Source organism: Dasypus novemcinctus, chromosome 5, assembly GCF_030445035.2.
Source record: "Dasypus novemcinctus isolate mDasNov1 chromosome 5, mDasNov1.1.hap2, whole genome shotgun sequence".
NCBI lineage: Eukaryota > Metazoa > Chordata > Mammalia > Cingulata > Dasypodidae > Dasypus > Dasypus novemcinctus.
In genome coordinates this window covers 139,525,150-139,539,860 of record NC_080677.1, presented here as the reverse complement: position 1 = coordinate 139,539,860, position 14,711 = coordinate 139,525,150, and the positions used below count along the sequence as shown (strand labels likewise).

General features: G+C 38.0%; 1 protein-coding gene across 4 annotated transcripts in view; it reads right to left on the bottom strand.

The window, feature by feature from the left end:
* DNAJB6 (DnaJ heat shock protein family (Hsp40) member B6) overlaps positions 1-14,711 on the bottom strand; it is a 108,559-nt gene that overhangs the window by 92,718 nt on the left and 1,130 nt on the right. The window contains exon 2 of one of the 4 annotated variants that reach the window (XM_058297614.1): positions 8,506-8,566. The exons of the other annotated variants lie outside the window; for them this stretch is intronic. The gene's annotated coding sequence lies outside the window, so the exon portion shown is untranslated. The remainder of the gene's footprint in view (positions 1-8,505; positions 8,567-14,711) is intronic. 4 annotated transcript variants of the gene reach the window in all.

Here is a 14,711-nt window from a genome sequence, read left to right as displayed (position 1 = left end):
GAAAATAATGATTGGATGGCAGGGAGATCCATTACTCAAATGAAAGATATGATTCTAAATAAGAGCCCACGAGAATTCCAACTACACTCAGCCAAAATACCTAAAACTAAGCTGTCCAATACAAAATCCACTAGCCAGGTGTAGCTATTTAAATTTAAATTCATTAAACTGCATTAAAATTAAAGATTTATCCCTCGGTCACACTAGCCACATTTCAAATCCTTAATAGCTAGTACCTACTGTCTTGGACAGCACAGATACAGTGTATTTTCATCATCACAAAGTTCTAAAGCAGAAACACCACTGTTCTAAAGCATCCTTTTAATAAACAAACAAACATACATACATATTCCAACTCAGGCTTGAAAAGAATTGGAATGACGAGTGGAAAGATATACTTTAACTACATAATTAACATTTCTTTTTTTTTTAAAGGTTTATTTATTTATTTATTTAATTCCCCCCACCCCCACCCCCCAGTTGTCTGTTCTCTGTGTCTATTTGCTGCGTCTGGTTTCTTTGTCCGCTTTTGTTGTCGTCAGCTGCACAGGAAGTGTGGGCAGCGCCATTCCTGGGCAGGCTGCACTTTCTTTCGCGCTGGGCGGCTCTTCTTACGGGGCGCACTTCTTGCGCGTGGGGCTCCCCTACACGGGGGACACCCCTGCATGGCAGGGCACTCCTTGCGCGCATCAACACTGCACATGGGCCAGCTCCACATGGGTCAAGGAGGCCTGGGGTTTGAACAGCGGACCTCCCATGTGGTAGACAGACGCCCTAACCACTGGGCCAAGTCCGTTTCCCATAATTAACATTTCTAATAGCAGTTGTGGAACTTCTCTCATTTTCCAGTAAGGGGTCCTACTACTATTACATTTAAAAAGCTATAGAAAACCAATACTTTATATTCTTTCAATTAAGAAAAATGTTTCTCAGGAAAAGTGGTTTGTCAATTTATTCAATTTCTAACAAATGTAACACAGGTCTCCTTTCTTATCCCCATCTACTGAGAGAATGAAGGTCATTCTCAGCAATCAGGCTGTCCAGACATTTCAGAAAATGTCCATATCACACTGACTCAGTCATTGTGAAGGGACCCAGAGAAAGCCCGCAAAGGAACTTCAATCACAACAACATAGAACCCAGTCTCCTTGGAAAGAAAAATAAGAGGCTATGGGTTGACAAAGGGTGAGGAAATAGAAGGGAACTAGCTGCAGTTGGCACTATCCGTAGTAATGTACAAAACATGATCACTGGGCTTCCATTACAAGATGAGGTCTAGGTATGTTCACTTCCCCATCAATGCCGTTATTAGCGGAGAGTGGGTCTCTTGTAGAAATCTGGAGTTTCTTGGATGAAAAATATATCTGCAGGGTTCAGAGGAGGCTAGGTGTTACTTGCTCAGTATCTCAAGGCCAGAAAAATGAGTTAATGCTTGAAGAAAATGACATTGAACTTGTATCAAAATCAGATGCTTTGATTCAGCAAGATACAACAGTTAAAATCAAGGTTATCAGAAACTTTTTGGATGGTATCTGTGTCTCTGAAAAAGGAATAGCTCAGCAGGCTGATGAATAAGACTGAAGAGTTATCCAGCTATGGAAATTAGATACATCTATTTGCAATATTTTAAAGATGCAATAAAACCCATCTGTTGATTTGGAAAAAAAATAGTAGAACTAAGCAAGCCAAAAAAACAATCTCTTTAGTAGAGCCACGAAGAATTAAACAAATCCTCATGAACCAAAAATAACTATCTCCTTTAAGAAATTTAATGACCTTCAATCTTAGGATTTTAGAAGCCTATCAACATATAAATCTGTGGTATCTAAACCACATCAGTATGAAAATTAAGGGTACACCATGCCTCCATACATTAAAAGTTTATTTATGGAAAGCGGACATGGCCCAAATGTTAGAGCATCCACCTACCATATGGAGGGTCCACGGTTCGATACCCAGGGCCTCCTGACCCATGTGGTAAGCTGGCCCACGCACAGTGCTGTCGCACACAAGGATTGTGCCCCACAAGGAGAGCCACCCCATGTGGAAAAAAGTGCAGCCTGCCCAGGAGTGGCGCCACACACAAGAGAGCTAACACAGCAAGATGACTCAACAAAAAAGAGATGCAGTTTTCCAGTGCCACCTGACAATACAAGCGGATGCAGAAGAACACACAGCGAATGGACACAGAGAGCAGACAATGGGGGGAAAGGAGAGAGAAATAAATCTTTAAAAAAATTTTTTTAACTTTATTTATAAGTTATATAGGTGTACCACTATTTACATTAAGACAAAAAATAAAATTTTAATAATGAAGCCAACAATACTCATACATGCTAGCCAATCATGCTTTCATACCATTAGCTAATATCTCAAGGAGCACTAATATTGGAAGAGGATCACTGTCAAAGTAGTATTTAAAATAGTCTTCTCTGTGACTGACAAAGGGATAGTAGTTAAGTGTAAGTCAGCTCTAATATAACCTTCGGACAATCTTCTTACTCCCATCTTACAGGCCTTCAAGTATATTTAAACCTTGTTAATCTGGAAATCCCCTCATCCTGGCACATACACAATACTGCAATACACTGCAAGTTGACATCACAGCTGTGAACCCCAACAGCTTGAATAACTCTATCTTCCCTCAGCCTACCTCATCCTAACAGTGAAAAGAGGGCGTCAAGCTCAAGTCATACATTAAAGTTCAACTTCTTTTTAGATAAAAATACAAGATTCACAATCAAAACAGTGAACTCAATATAGGCACTTACTTCCCCTCTTCCTGAAATAACCCTATGAGATTTTTCTTAAAATTACAAGTATACCGTGATTATACCAAATGCCACTGATTGTACACTTTAGATGAACTGTATGGTTTATGAATGTTTCAATAAAATTGATTTTTTAAAAATACAAGAACAAAAAGTGAGAACAGAGATAACAGCATTAGAATTTTGTCAGGTGTAAAGCAGAATACTAGGTCTACACAAAGAAAGCTAAGAAGTAGTAAATTTACCCTGCAGACCCCCTCAAAATGTTTAGGAACTAGAAGAGTAAATTTGGAAAAAAGAGTATTTACAGGCCACACTTTGCCCTTGTATTAGTCTGCCAAATGGCTGCCAATGCAAAGCACCAAAATTCTGTTGGCCTTTATAAAAGGTATTTAATTTGGGGTAAAAACTTAACAGTTCCAAGGTTGTTAAAAGTCCAACTCAAGGCACTAAAAGAGGTGCTTTCTCACCAAAGTCAGCTACAATGTGCTGAAGGAAGATGGCAAGGGTTCTCTGCCTGGTCCCTCCTTCCCCTCCGATCTTCCTCTCTCAGGCTCAGCTGCTCCGCTTTCTTCCCAAATTAAGCTGCGAGCTGGCATAGGGCTTGTCTCTTAGGGCTTCCTACATCAGTCTTGACTGTTCCACTCTTCCCAATTTCAGCTATAAGCTATCAGGCAAATAGCTCCTCTCTCCCTGGGGCCTCAGCTGTTTGAGCCTTCTCCATTCTGTTACATGGCAGGATAAAAAATGACAAAGTTCTCTCTTCCTATATGTCTGTCTGTCCCTATGAGTCAGTTTCTATCAGACCCAGCAAGGAGTCAGGGACTCAACCTGAGACTCGCCTTACGGAATAAAGTTGAACCTCTGCCCTAAAGTGATCTTTATCAAGGAATCTAATCGAAGAGCCCTCAGATAAACTTTTTTTAAGGGTCATCATTCTTCCAACAGATCTTTATTTATTTTCCCCTCTCCCTCCCCCCACCCTGCTGTTTTTGCTATGTCCATTCACTGTGTGATCTTCGGTATCTATTTCTCTTTTTGTCTTCTCTTCTTATTTTTCCTCCTTTAGGATTCACTGCGATTCGATCCTGGGGATCTCTGATGTGGAGAGAGGTTCCCTGTCACCTGCGCCACCTCAGTTCTTGGTTTCTGTTGTACTCCACCTTGACTCTCCCCTTCATCTCTCCTTTGCTACATTATCATCTTGCTGCGTGACTCACTTGTGTGGGCACTGGCTCGCTGTGCAAGCATGCTTTGTTTTTCTTTTTTACCATGAGTCCCAGGGATTGAACCCAGGTCCTCCCACGTGGTAGGCAGAAGCCCTATCATTTGAGCCACATCCACTTACCCACCTCAGCTAAATTTAATGCAAACAAAGGATATCACACCCATAGTACTAGATTAGTTTACAAACATAATTTTTCTCTTTTGGGGATTCATAAAATAATCTTAAACTGCCACATCCCTTTTGAAATGAAAAAATATTGAGTTCCATGGGGAGGAGGCACTGTGGTGAACAGGGAGGATTCTATTCTTACAATGTTATTGCCTACCTGATAAAAAAAATTCAGTGAAGCACAATACTCTTAAAAGAACTATCATCCTTAAAGTATAGAAGGAGAAACCCAAGCACACAGAGATAAAGAGGCTTTTCCAGGGTCTCAAAGTGTCTCAAAGATATTCAAAAAGTATTTCATTTAATGTAACATTTACTGAGCTGAAAAGGTAAAAGATAGGTATATCCCTTCCTTCTGCAATCTACAGATTAGTTGTCTCAACCTAGTTACTATACTCATTTGGGGCCTATCAATTCCTGTTGTGGGAGCTGTTCTGTACACTATAAGATGTTTAAAGTATCCCTCCTGGCCTCTACCCACCCTCTAGATGCCAGAAGCAACCCTACAGTTACGACAACCAAAAATGTCCCCAGGCACTGTCAGATGTCCCACAGGAGGCAAATCTGCCACCAGTTAAGAACTACTGATACAAATCTCTCCTTGAGCTAGATGAAGCAAGACAATCATGTACAAAAAAAAAAAAGTTTAAAAAAAAAAACCAACATGAAAATCCCATGACCTGCTACCTGGTCATCATTATCAGCCCTCTCAGAGTATCTTTCTAGTGTGCTTCCACCTGGCATCCTGTACCCCACATCAGTTACAACAGATTTTGGGAGAACATTCCTACCAGAACCAAACAAGCTGCCACATTCTCTGCCTACAAAGTATTCCATGGACTGTAATTTAACAGGTCCTCTGTTAGAAATAACAACAAATGTCCAAACAATTTCCTGCCATCTCAAACCACACTGCAATGAATATCCTTATACATTCAAAAATTATGGCTAAAATAGCTAATAGTTGAGGTTATACTGTGTCTAACAATCTGAAAACCTAACTCAAGTAATCCTCACAAAACAGCATTAAAGGTATTTAGTATTATTATCCTTATTTCTCAGATGGAAAACCTGAGGAACAATGAAGTTAACTGTTTAAAAACCAAAACAGCAGTTTTTGGTATCAGAAAGCTTCTATGACATATACCTAAACTTGTGTGAATAGCTTTGGAATTAGGTAATTGATAAAAACCTGAAGAACTGGTAGGTGCTTGGCAGAAAAAGTCCAGTTGCTTTGAAGAGAATGCTGGTAGAAATTTGGACATTAAAGGTACTTCCAATGAGGCTGTCGAAGGAAATGATGAAAGTGTTATTGGAAATTCGAAGAAAGGAGATCTTTTGTCAAAAGTGGTAACAAACTTAGCAAAAGTATGTTCTTGTGTCAGACGGAAGGCAGAACTTGCAAGTAATGAACCTGGATAGCTGAGATTTCCAACCTAAGTGTGGAAGGTGCAACCTGGTTTCTCCTTGCTGCTTATAGTAAAATGTGAGAGGAAAGGGATAAGGTGAGACTTAACTATTAAGCACAGAGAAATGTGAAATTGGTAAATCGGAAAATTCTCAGCCTATCCATACAGCATGCTAAGAGAACAGGCCAGAAGCAGCTCTACCAGGGAGCTTTCAAGAAGTGACTCTCCCAAGAAAAGCATTCCATGTTAAGAGTATAACTGAACAACCCCTTGCTAAAGAAAGTGTGGATGAACATTGATCAGTAAACTACTTTAGTCGAAGTCAGGACTGGAAATGAAGTTCTCAAGGAAGGATCTGTGGAAAGTTCTACTGACTGACGGTTTGAACACACTTGAACTACATGCAAAGCTAACATGGTTTTTGCAAAGAACCACTGCTAGCCTGGAATGAAAGTAACAGAAGAAGAACTGAAGTATGACTCAAGGGCAGAATCATGGAAGCAAAGGTCTGGACCAAAAGATCTCCTCAGACCAAGTTAAAAGGGCCCACCCATCTGTGGAAACCGCAGGTCCACCTCTGTGCTTGGAGGGAACAGGACTTATTCCCCATGGTTCAGGGAGAAATCTGCCACCTCAACGCTTGGAGATGGTGGGGCCTGTGCCCCAGCATTCAGATTATGCCTGGCCATCACCCCAATGCTGGGAGAGGGTGGGGCCTACACCCCACTGTTGGAGGAGAGTATGGCTCCTGCCAAGTGCTTGCAAAGGGAGGGGCTGCCACTACATCAGGCCCAGAGGACAAAGCATCAAGGCATAGCTCAGATTTTGAAATCTAATGGAATTTGCCCTGCTGGGTTTATATATATATAAATGAGTCCTATGAATATATGTGTGTGTGTATAAATGTGTGTGTGTATATATAAATATATATACATATATGAGTCCTATGATCCCTGTTTTTCTAGGTTTCACAGGTCGACAAAAAGGAGTTCTGCCCTAAAATGGACCACACCCATAACTGATTCTCATGAGACTTTGTACTTAGCATCGTTCCCAAAATTACTTAAAGTTTTTCCAATATTATGATGGAATACATGATTTTGGATGTGGGAAAAACATGTCTTTTTGGAGTCCACAGGAGGGACTGTGGTGGAATGAAAATATGTACCCCAGTTTGGAATGTTCTTGGTCTTAATATACATTCTGGTGGGTGTGGATCAATTGTAAATAAGGTCTCTTCAAAATGTTACTTCAGGGAAATGGATGTGACTCAACCAATTGGGCTCCAGTCTACCATACAGGAGGTCCAGGATTCGATGCCCAGGGCCTCCGGTGAGGGCAAGATGGCCCACACAGTGAGCTGGCTCACACGAAGTATGGCCCATGTGGGAATCCGGCCCCGCGAAGGAGTGCCAGCCTACATAGAGAGCTGGCGCAGCAAGATGACACAAGAGACAGAGGAGAGAAAATAAGAAGACATAGTAGAACAGGGGAGCTGAGGTGGTGCAAGAGAGTAATCACCTCTCCCATGCCAGAGGGTCCCAGGATTGGTTCCTGGAGCCACCTAATGAGAATACAAGCAGACACAGAAGAACACACAGAGAATGGACAGAGAGCAGACAACAGGGGAATGGGGGGCAGGGAGGATAAATAAAATAAATCTTTAAAAAAAAGAAAAAAAAGGAACCTGCATATGCTATAGAATTTGGTCCAGAATCTCTCACTTGCCAAATAAGAATATTAAAAAAAAAAGTTGCTTCAGTTAAGGTATGGCCCAACTGAATCCGGATGGGTTTTAATCTGGATTACAAAAGTCCTTTATAAACAAAAAGAAATTAAAGACATAGATAAAACTTTGGGAAGTAGCCAAAAGCTGGATATGAATAGAACAAGAGAAAGGAGAAGACACCACCATGTGTGCTGCCATGTGACAAAAAGCCAAAGACCAAAGATTGCCAGCAGCCAACCCTAGAATGTCAGGCAATCTGGGCTTTCCAATGACGCCGTGGAAATGGCATCCCTCAAGAGCAGCAATTCCTTTTTCAGACTGTGGCTCTTCAAAATGATAATTCTACCATTTTCATTTTATTTCCTCAAAGTCAGGGTCAGCTTGTGAAAAGTTGTCAAACAACATGCTAAATGTGAAAAGTCAACTCTCACTCTAAACTTCCCCCATTCAGAGGATCAAATGACTACTTCATTGGAGTGTAGTGGCTTTCTGATCTTGGCAGTCCATTGAAGAAGAGAGTCTGAAAGTTGCTGAATACTGTTAACAATTGTCTGCGTGTGTCCTGCCTGAAATACCATGACTGTTTATGAAAAGTATCTTTAATAAAATATAAAAACTGGATAAAAAATAAAAATTTTTTAAAGATTCAAATCCAGATATTCCAGCTCAAGAGTCTGCAATCTTCCTTACGCCTGAGTCTCAAGAAGTGTATCTTTAAGTTGCAGACATTTCTGCCAAGTATTTATACTTTAAAAAAACTTATTGCTTAACTGCCTTCCACAGATGCTTACCAATTTACAATCAGTAATGACTACCTAAATAATTACTAAAACTGTTGATTTGTGCCAACCTATTAAGTGAATGAAACCAAATCTCTCAATGCTCTGTTCCTGTGAAGCAAGAATCTTTTCATATTTTAGAATCATTTATAATTTTGTTTCCAGTGAACTGCTTATCTACATCTGTTGCCCATTTTTCCACCTAACTGTTGGCCTTTCTTAATTTTTTTGACCAAATCTTACAAATAATTTATTGGGATCATTGGAGGCCAAAACTTAACTGTGGTTCAAAGAGTCACTCTTTCTCAACACTGAGATGCCCATTAGGTGCCATACAATGGTAGTCTGTAAATGTGTAAGACTAATTTACGTACCCAACAAAAGTCATATATAGTAACCCAGTATAGGGAAGCAGATGTACCTCAAGTGGTTGAGCACTTTCTTCCTTTGTACGAGGTCCCAGGTTTGATCGCTGGTACCTCCTATAAAGGAAAAAAAACAACTCTCACTGGGGAATGGATATAGCTCGGTCCCAAGTTCAATCCCCAATACCTAAAAAAAAAATTATATAGGTGCCTTTATATTACTTTTTTTAAAAAACAGCAAAAGGTTAATATTTCAAATTGCTGAAACTGGCTGGATTTAGCCTAGACCTGCTATTATGATGGTCATTATAAACAGGCCTCATCATTCTTTATGGTTACACAAAACCTAGCTTATCCCTTGATATAACCACCCCACCCTCCTGTTTGATATCGATATGGAAAACTCTACTCTGAACCTTCCTATCCTAGAATTTTGATGTCTCATAATGATTGTCACTCACTCTAGTTCAGTAACCCGTGCCACCACCTTCAACTCCTTAATGTTTATGAAGGAACCTGTGTCCAGCTCTGGCCCAATTATTCATTAGCATCCCAATGGTATAGAATATTAGAATTTCTACAGTTGGGGGAGGCTGATTTGAGATTATACATCTCTGGTCTCCCACTGACAAGCAAATAAATCGTCTTTTCTAGCCTAGTCTGGTATGTCTGTCTGTTCTGCCACACTGAGTGAATGAACCCAGCCAAGGATCATCCCAGCCCCTCTTCATATTCTTAATTTTATCCCACATTCCTGTGGGTATGAAACCATTCATAAACAGGACCTGTAGAAGATGTTACTTTTAATTAACGTGGTGGCCCAAATGAATCAGGGTGAATCCTAATCCATATTACTGGAGGCCTTACAGAGAGAAAAAACTTGAAGCCAGAAGTTAGAGAAAGTTGGAAGAGCAGCCAAAAAAAGAGAGATCACCATGTAATGGAGGCAGACAAGCAGCCAAGGAACCCCAAGGATTACGTCAAGCCAGTACCAGAATGCAACAGATTTGGGAGAAAGATGGGTATGGCAGATGCCTTGATTTTGGACTTCAGCCTCCAAAACTGTAAGAGAATACATTTCCCATTGTTTAAGTCAACCCATACATGGTATACGTCACAGCAACCAGGCAAACCAAGACAGTAAATTACTAACAATCTCCCATTTCTAACTCCTATGAGTACAGCCCTGTTCATCTGACTTTGCATTCTCCAAATAAATCTTACAAATACCAAAAACTAACTTGTAGGGAGCATATGTAGCTCAAAGCGCTTGCTTCCCATATAAGAGGTCCTGGGTTCAATCTCCCAGTACCTCTGAAAAACAAAACAAAAACAAACAAACTAAAAAACAAACTCTCATTAGGGAGCAGATATTGCTCACTGGTTCAGTGTCTGCTTCCCATGTCTGAGGTCCGAGGTTCAATACCCGGTACCTCCTTAAAAAAAAAAACAACTAATTTGTATATATTGAAACAAAGATACACACAATACAGAAGGTGCTCCTTCAGGGTAAAGGACAGTAGTTCAAATTCCTGTATTTCTCTACTGTTGGTTGTATTTTAAACAGTGTTATTACCCCAAACCTCACAAAAAAAAAGTTCTGATTCCCCAAGCTACATTAGCTAGCCTATCTACTGCAATTACTCTATAGGTGAATTAAACTATTATTATTCACATTTATAAGTTTTTATTACTGGAGAGTTCTTAAAGGTAGAATTACAGAAAAAAAAGTCTAGGTCATTTCTCAAAGTCTTCAGATCTTCCTTTTGCTGAAGGAAAAAGTTCTGATTTACCAACAAAATTGTCCTTTACTAAGTTCTATTCCTGAATAGCATTGAAAAATGCTAAGAAAGGTATACTACAAGTTTGCAAACACCACTTGGTTATCTTCAAAGTCTCACTTTTTTTACTTTACACTTTCTCTGACCACCTAACCACCCCTATAATTATAAATACTTTTCTCTAGGAATTTATCCCTTTGAATCAAATAAATACTCAATTATCAACTGCACGCAAACCACTGTACAGTAGATGACATGATTCTCGCACTCAATGGAACTTTAGCTATGAAACAAAGATGTAAATCAAATGTAAGAAAATATACAAGGAGGCCATTAAAACATTGCAAATTTAACTGCTCCCTTCCGCAAAATGATGCAGAGAGAAATAATTCCTATACGCAAATGATGGGGTGATTTATGGGTTGGTCTCACAGAAAAGGTGAGACCTGAATCATCTCTTTTAAAACTCCTTTCATTTATACCATGGTATGTTAACTTTAGAATAATTTTTTTTTCTGTATGTTCACTCATTTTTTTGTTTTTTTAAGCAAATCAGTTTTATTGATACATGTTAATACAGCATACAATTCATCCCAAGTGTACAATCAAAGGTATCTGGTATAATTACATAGTTTTGCGCTCATCACTTCAATTATTAGAGCATTTTCCAGAATAAGAATTTTAAAACTAAGTAAATTAAGTGCTTATAAAGGAAACAAGAGATTGGGGCCTCACACTGATTCAAATACTAATTACAAATATTATCACTCTTTCCACTTCCTGCTGATTATCCATGAGTCTAGAAACTAAAGTTTTGTGGGTGGACTTTGATACTTCTATTATAAATTGAGGTTTTCTGCTCTCTATATTTATTCTACATAAATATACTGTTATTATATAGAAATGATCATCTTTGCATCCATGATACCCTTTTCAAACTTTCTCTATCTAGCATCAAATAAACCTTGCTCTGCTTACAAAAAAATTTCCTCTAGCCAACCAAGTCTTTATATATACTGCAACCATGTACACAAAAAAACCCTTTTCCTTTCCAATCTAAGAGAATGAACATTGAAAAGAGAGCTTAAGTTAAAAAAGTTCCTTCTTCCAGAAAGCCATTCATTATTATCCACCCATAGATTACTACTTATTATATATTGTTCTAAGTAACGTTATCTCAAGAAGCCATATGTTCATTGAAGACATTTCACTGTATTTACCTTAAAGTCACCAAATCAAAGCACTCAATACTTCTAAAAATCTTCTTTTAAAAAGGGTGTTTTTAATGAAATGCAATTAAGACTACTGAATTAAATATCTGAATGTGACTAAAAGGTGAAATTTTAGATTGTATGTTACCAGAATAAGAATTTTAAAAATAAGTAAATTATGTGGTCACATAAAAAAAAAAAAAAGGTAATTTTAAATAAAGCATTCTCTTAAATGGGAGTTTATTTCAAATTATCATCAAACAGTACAACACTATTTGCTTAATGGAATGGAAGCAGGAAAGGTTTAAAAAGAAATAAATGAGAAAGACAGGGAAGTTTCCAAGTGTCATTTGATTATCTGATGAATTCCAGGAACAAATACAACGGTAGGAAAAAATGTAGTAGTAAACTATCATTCCTTATTATATGTACTTAAATGCACTTTGTTCTTAGTATGTTCTAAATATTCCTGAAGCAAGCACAGAAGTTATTTCCTCCATTATTCTCAAGATCAGAGACCATTTCTTCAACTGGCAATCATCACCTATTAAGATACTTTCAGGCTTCACTAACTTCCTTTAATTAAAAACTACACAGAGGGAGGCAGACGGAGCTCAGTGGTTGAGCGCTGGCTGCCCATGTATAAGGTCCCGGGGTTCAATTCCCAGTACTTCCTTTATTTAAAAAAAAAAAAAAAATAGAATACATGCTATATAACAAAGTACTCAGTCTCCAGTACTAGTGAACTGAAACTGTAATATTGCCCATTTTTTTCAACTTTCCTTAATTCCTGATTCCATTAATACTCACAGAAGGGTGATCAAGACAAAGGCAAACCACTTCAACCAGTATTTCCTGAGTACTATGGGTCCTGGACTTGCTATAGGCACGAAACATTACAGAAGTGTCAAGGTCTACCCTGGAGGAATATGGCATCTGAGAGTGGCAGAAGGAAATTAAGAAATGCAAATTAGCAATTTTATTAGCACACAGTTCATAAAACTTCCAAGCAAGAGTGTGCACATGCACCTCTTCCGCCATCCAAAAAAATACAAGGCAAGAACATGGTGGTTAATACAGGGAGGTATATGGAAAAAATATACCAAATGTGAGCTATGGACCATAGCTAGTAGTAATATCTTCATGATGTTCTTTCATAACCTGTAACAAATATTCCACAACAAGGCAATGTAATGTGTTGGTGGAGGGGTGATGTATGGGAATTCTGAATGTTAAGAGGAAAAAAAAACAAAGGCAAGGAAAAAAATGCTTTTGGGGTAAAAAGTAATAAGAGAACTCGAAAGGGGGTAAGATCACATCCTGTGTGAGGAAATCACCCTTCAAAGATAATTTATCTTTAATTCAACTTAAAAATCCTAAAATACCAGTCCTTAGTGAAAGTCTCTTGATATACATGTTTAAGCTACCTCACAACCACAATGGTTGCTGTTTACTTAGAACACCCAAAAAAGGGCTTATGAACATAAAGTAATAGTTTTGAGAGAAAACCAAGCTATGCCCAAATCCTTTTCTGACATAAGTATGAGATATAAATAACAGAGACCCTTCTCCCCTTGGTATAGCATTCCCTTAGGAATCTGAATACCTTTTTTTTCCCCCAGAGGTTAATTTTTCCCGCCTTTTAAGAAAGGTGTTTTTAAAATTTACTTCACTTCTGTGTAGGGTATTAACATTAGGGTCAGCTGTGATTTTACATGACCCCCAAATATAAAAGTTTGAAAAAACTCCTATAATCTACATAAAGAAAAATACAATTTTTACCAGTTTAGCAACTTCACTCTTCCTCTTTTCATTAACCTTTCTTTTTTAGAGTTTGAAGTTCTCTCTTGAAGTCAATTTACCAAAGTATAAAGAACTACAGCATTTGTTTTACCTTGCCACTTCTTTAATCCTAGCTTAATTCACTAATAGCCTGCAGTTACCTGCCTTTCACCACTAGATGGATGTCGTGGGTATTCATCAAATCAGATTTTTAATACAAAACTATCCTAAATTCTATCATATCTGATAGTGATAAAATGGAAAGGCTTTTACTGTCAAGTTTAAATATTCTCTTAAAACATCAACACACAAGTATCAAGGCTGATTACAGTCATTTACTCTTTTCAAGAGACATCAAAAATGTTTTAAATTTTAATTGTATTTAATCAATATAAAGCTGAACTTTAAAATAAGGTGTTGTGTATGTACAATAATATTGCTCATACGCAAATAGAATTCCTTATGTTGTAACAGAGATACAATCTTGAAAAGATGGATTTAAAAACAATTTACCAAATTTTGAAGTTCCCGCTTATGAGAAAGTTGTAACTTTTTAAAAATGTATCCCTATACTTGGTTTTTGAGTTTCCAAAATGACAACTGTCAGTAAGTGGTGATGGGTACAATCAAGTTTATTTGCTACGGTCTGAATAAAGTTAATACAAGGGACAATGGTTCTACCTTTGGCTCCATAACTTAAAAGAGGAGATGCTTAAAAAGGAAAGGTATTGTATCCACTTAGTTGTGCAGGTATCATACTGTAATTCCATACCCATGATTCAGTCTTCATATTACTCAAATAATATTCCCCATCCAACCAACCCTTCAGCGTCCATCTCTCTTAAATTCCCAACTTTCTCATTTTCTACAATTAGGCTTTTTTTTTTTTTAAACCACCACCTTCTCTACCCCTTTTGTTCTCCTCCCACTTCCCGTCATGTCATTCACACCTACAAGCTACTACATCAAGCCAATTTACTCTCCAAATTTCATATTCTGCATAATCCAAACAATTTAATTTCATTAAAGTGCATGTGTAAAGAGCAATCATCATCTCATCACAGACCACAAATAAAAAAGACAGTCCCTAACTCCAAAGGAACTAAAGTCTCTCTAGTGGAAACAAGTATGAATTAAACTTCCCAGAGAAAACAAAAAAATGTGGTAGAGCAGGGTGGGGGAAAGATGCGGAGCCAATTAATCAATTAATTCCCTTCAGAAACCATTTCCATTCCTGGCAAGGACAATTATAAGGTTTGTGACTGAAAAAGAAAAAAAAGTTTGTGACTAAACCTGAACGAAGCAAATAATTTAAAATGGTTGGATTTAACTTTTTTTGGTCAATTAGTCTAACTTCCCTAGTAAATCAATATGGTTTCACAGATTACAGCCATAAAAGCTTACTACAGATTCAGAGTTCAAATAAAATGTTGAAAATACAAAGAGCTCCTAGCCTCCTCTTCCCAAATTCACTGGAACCTTCTTCAA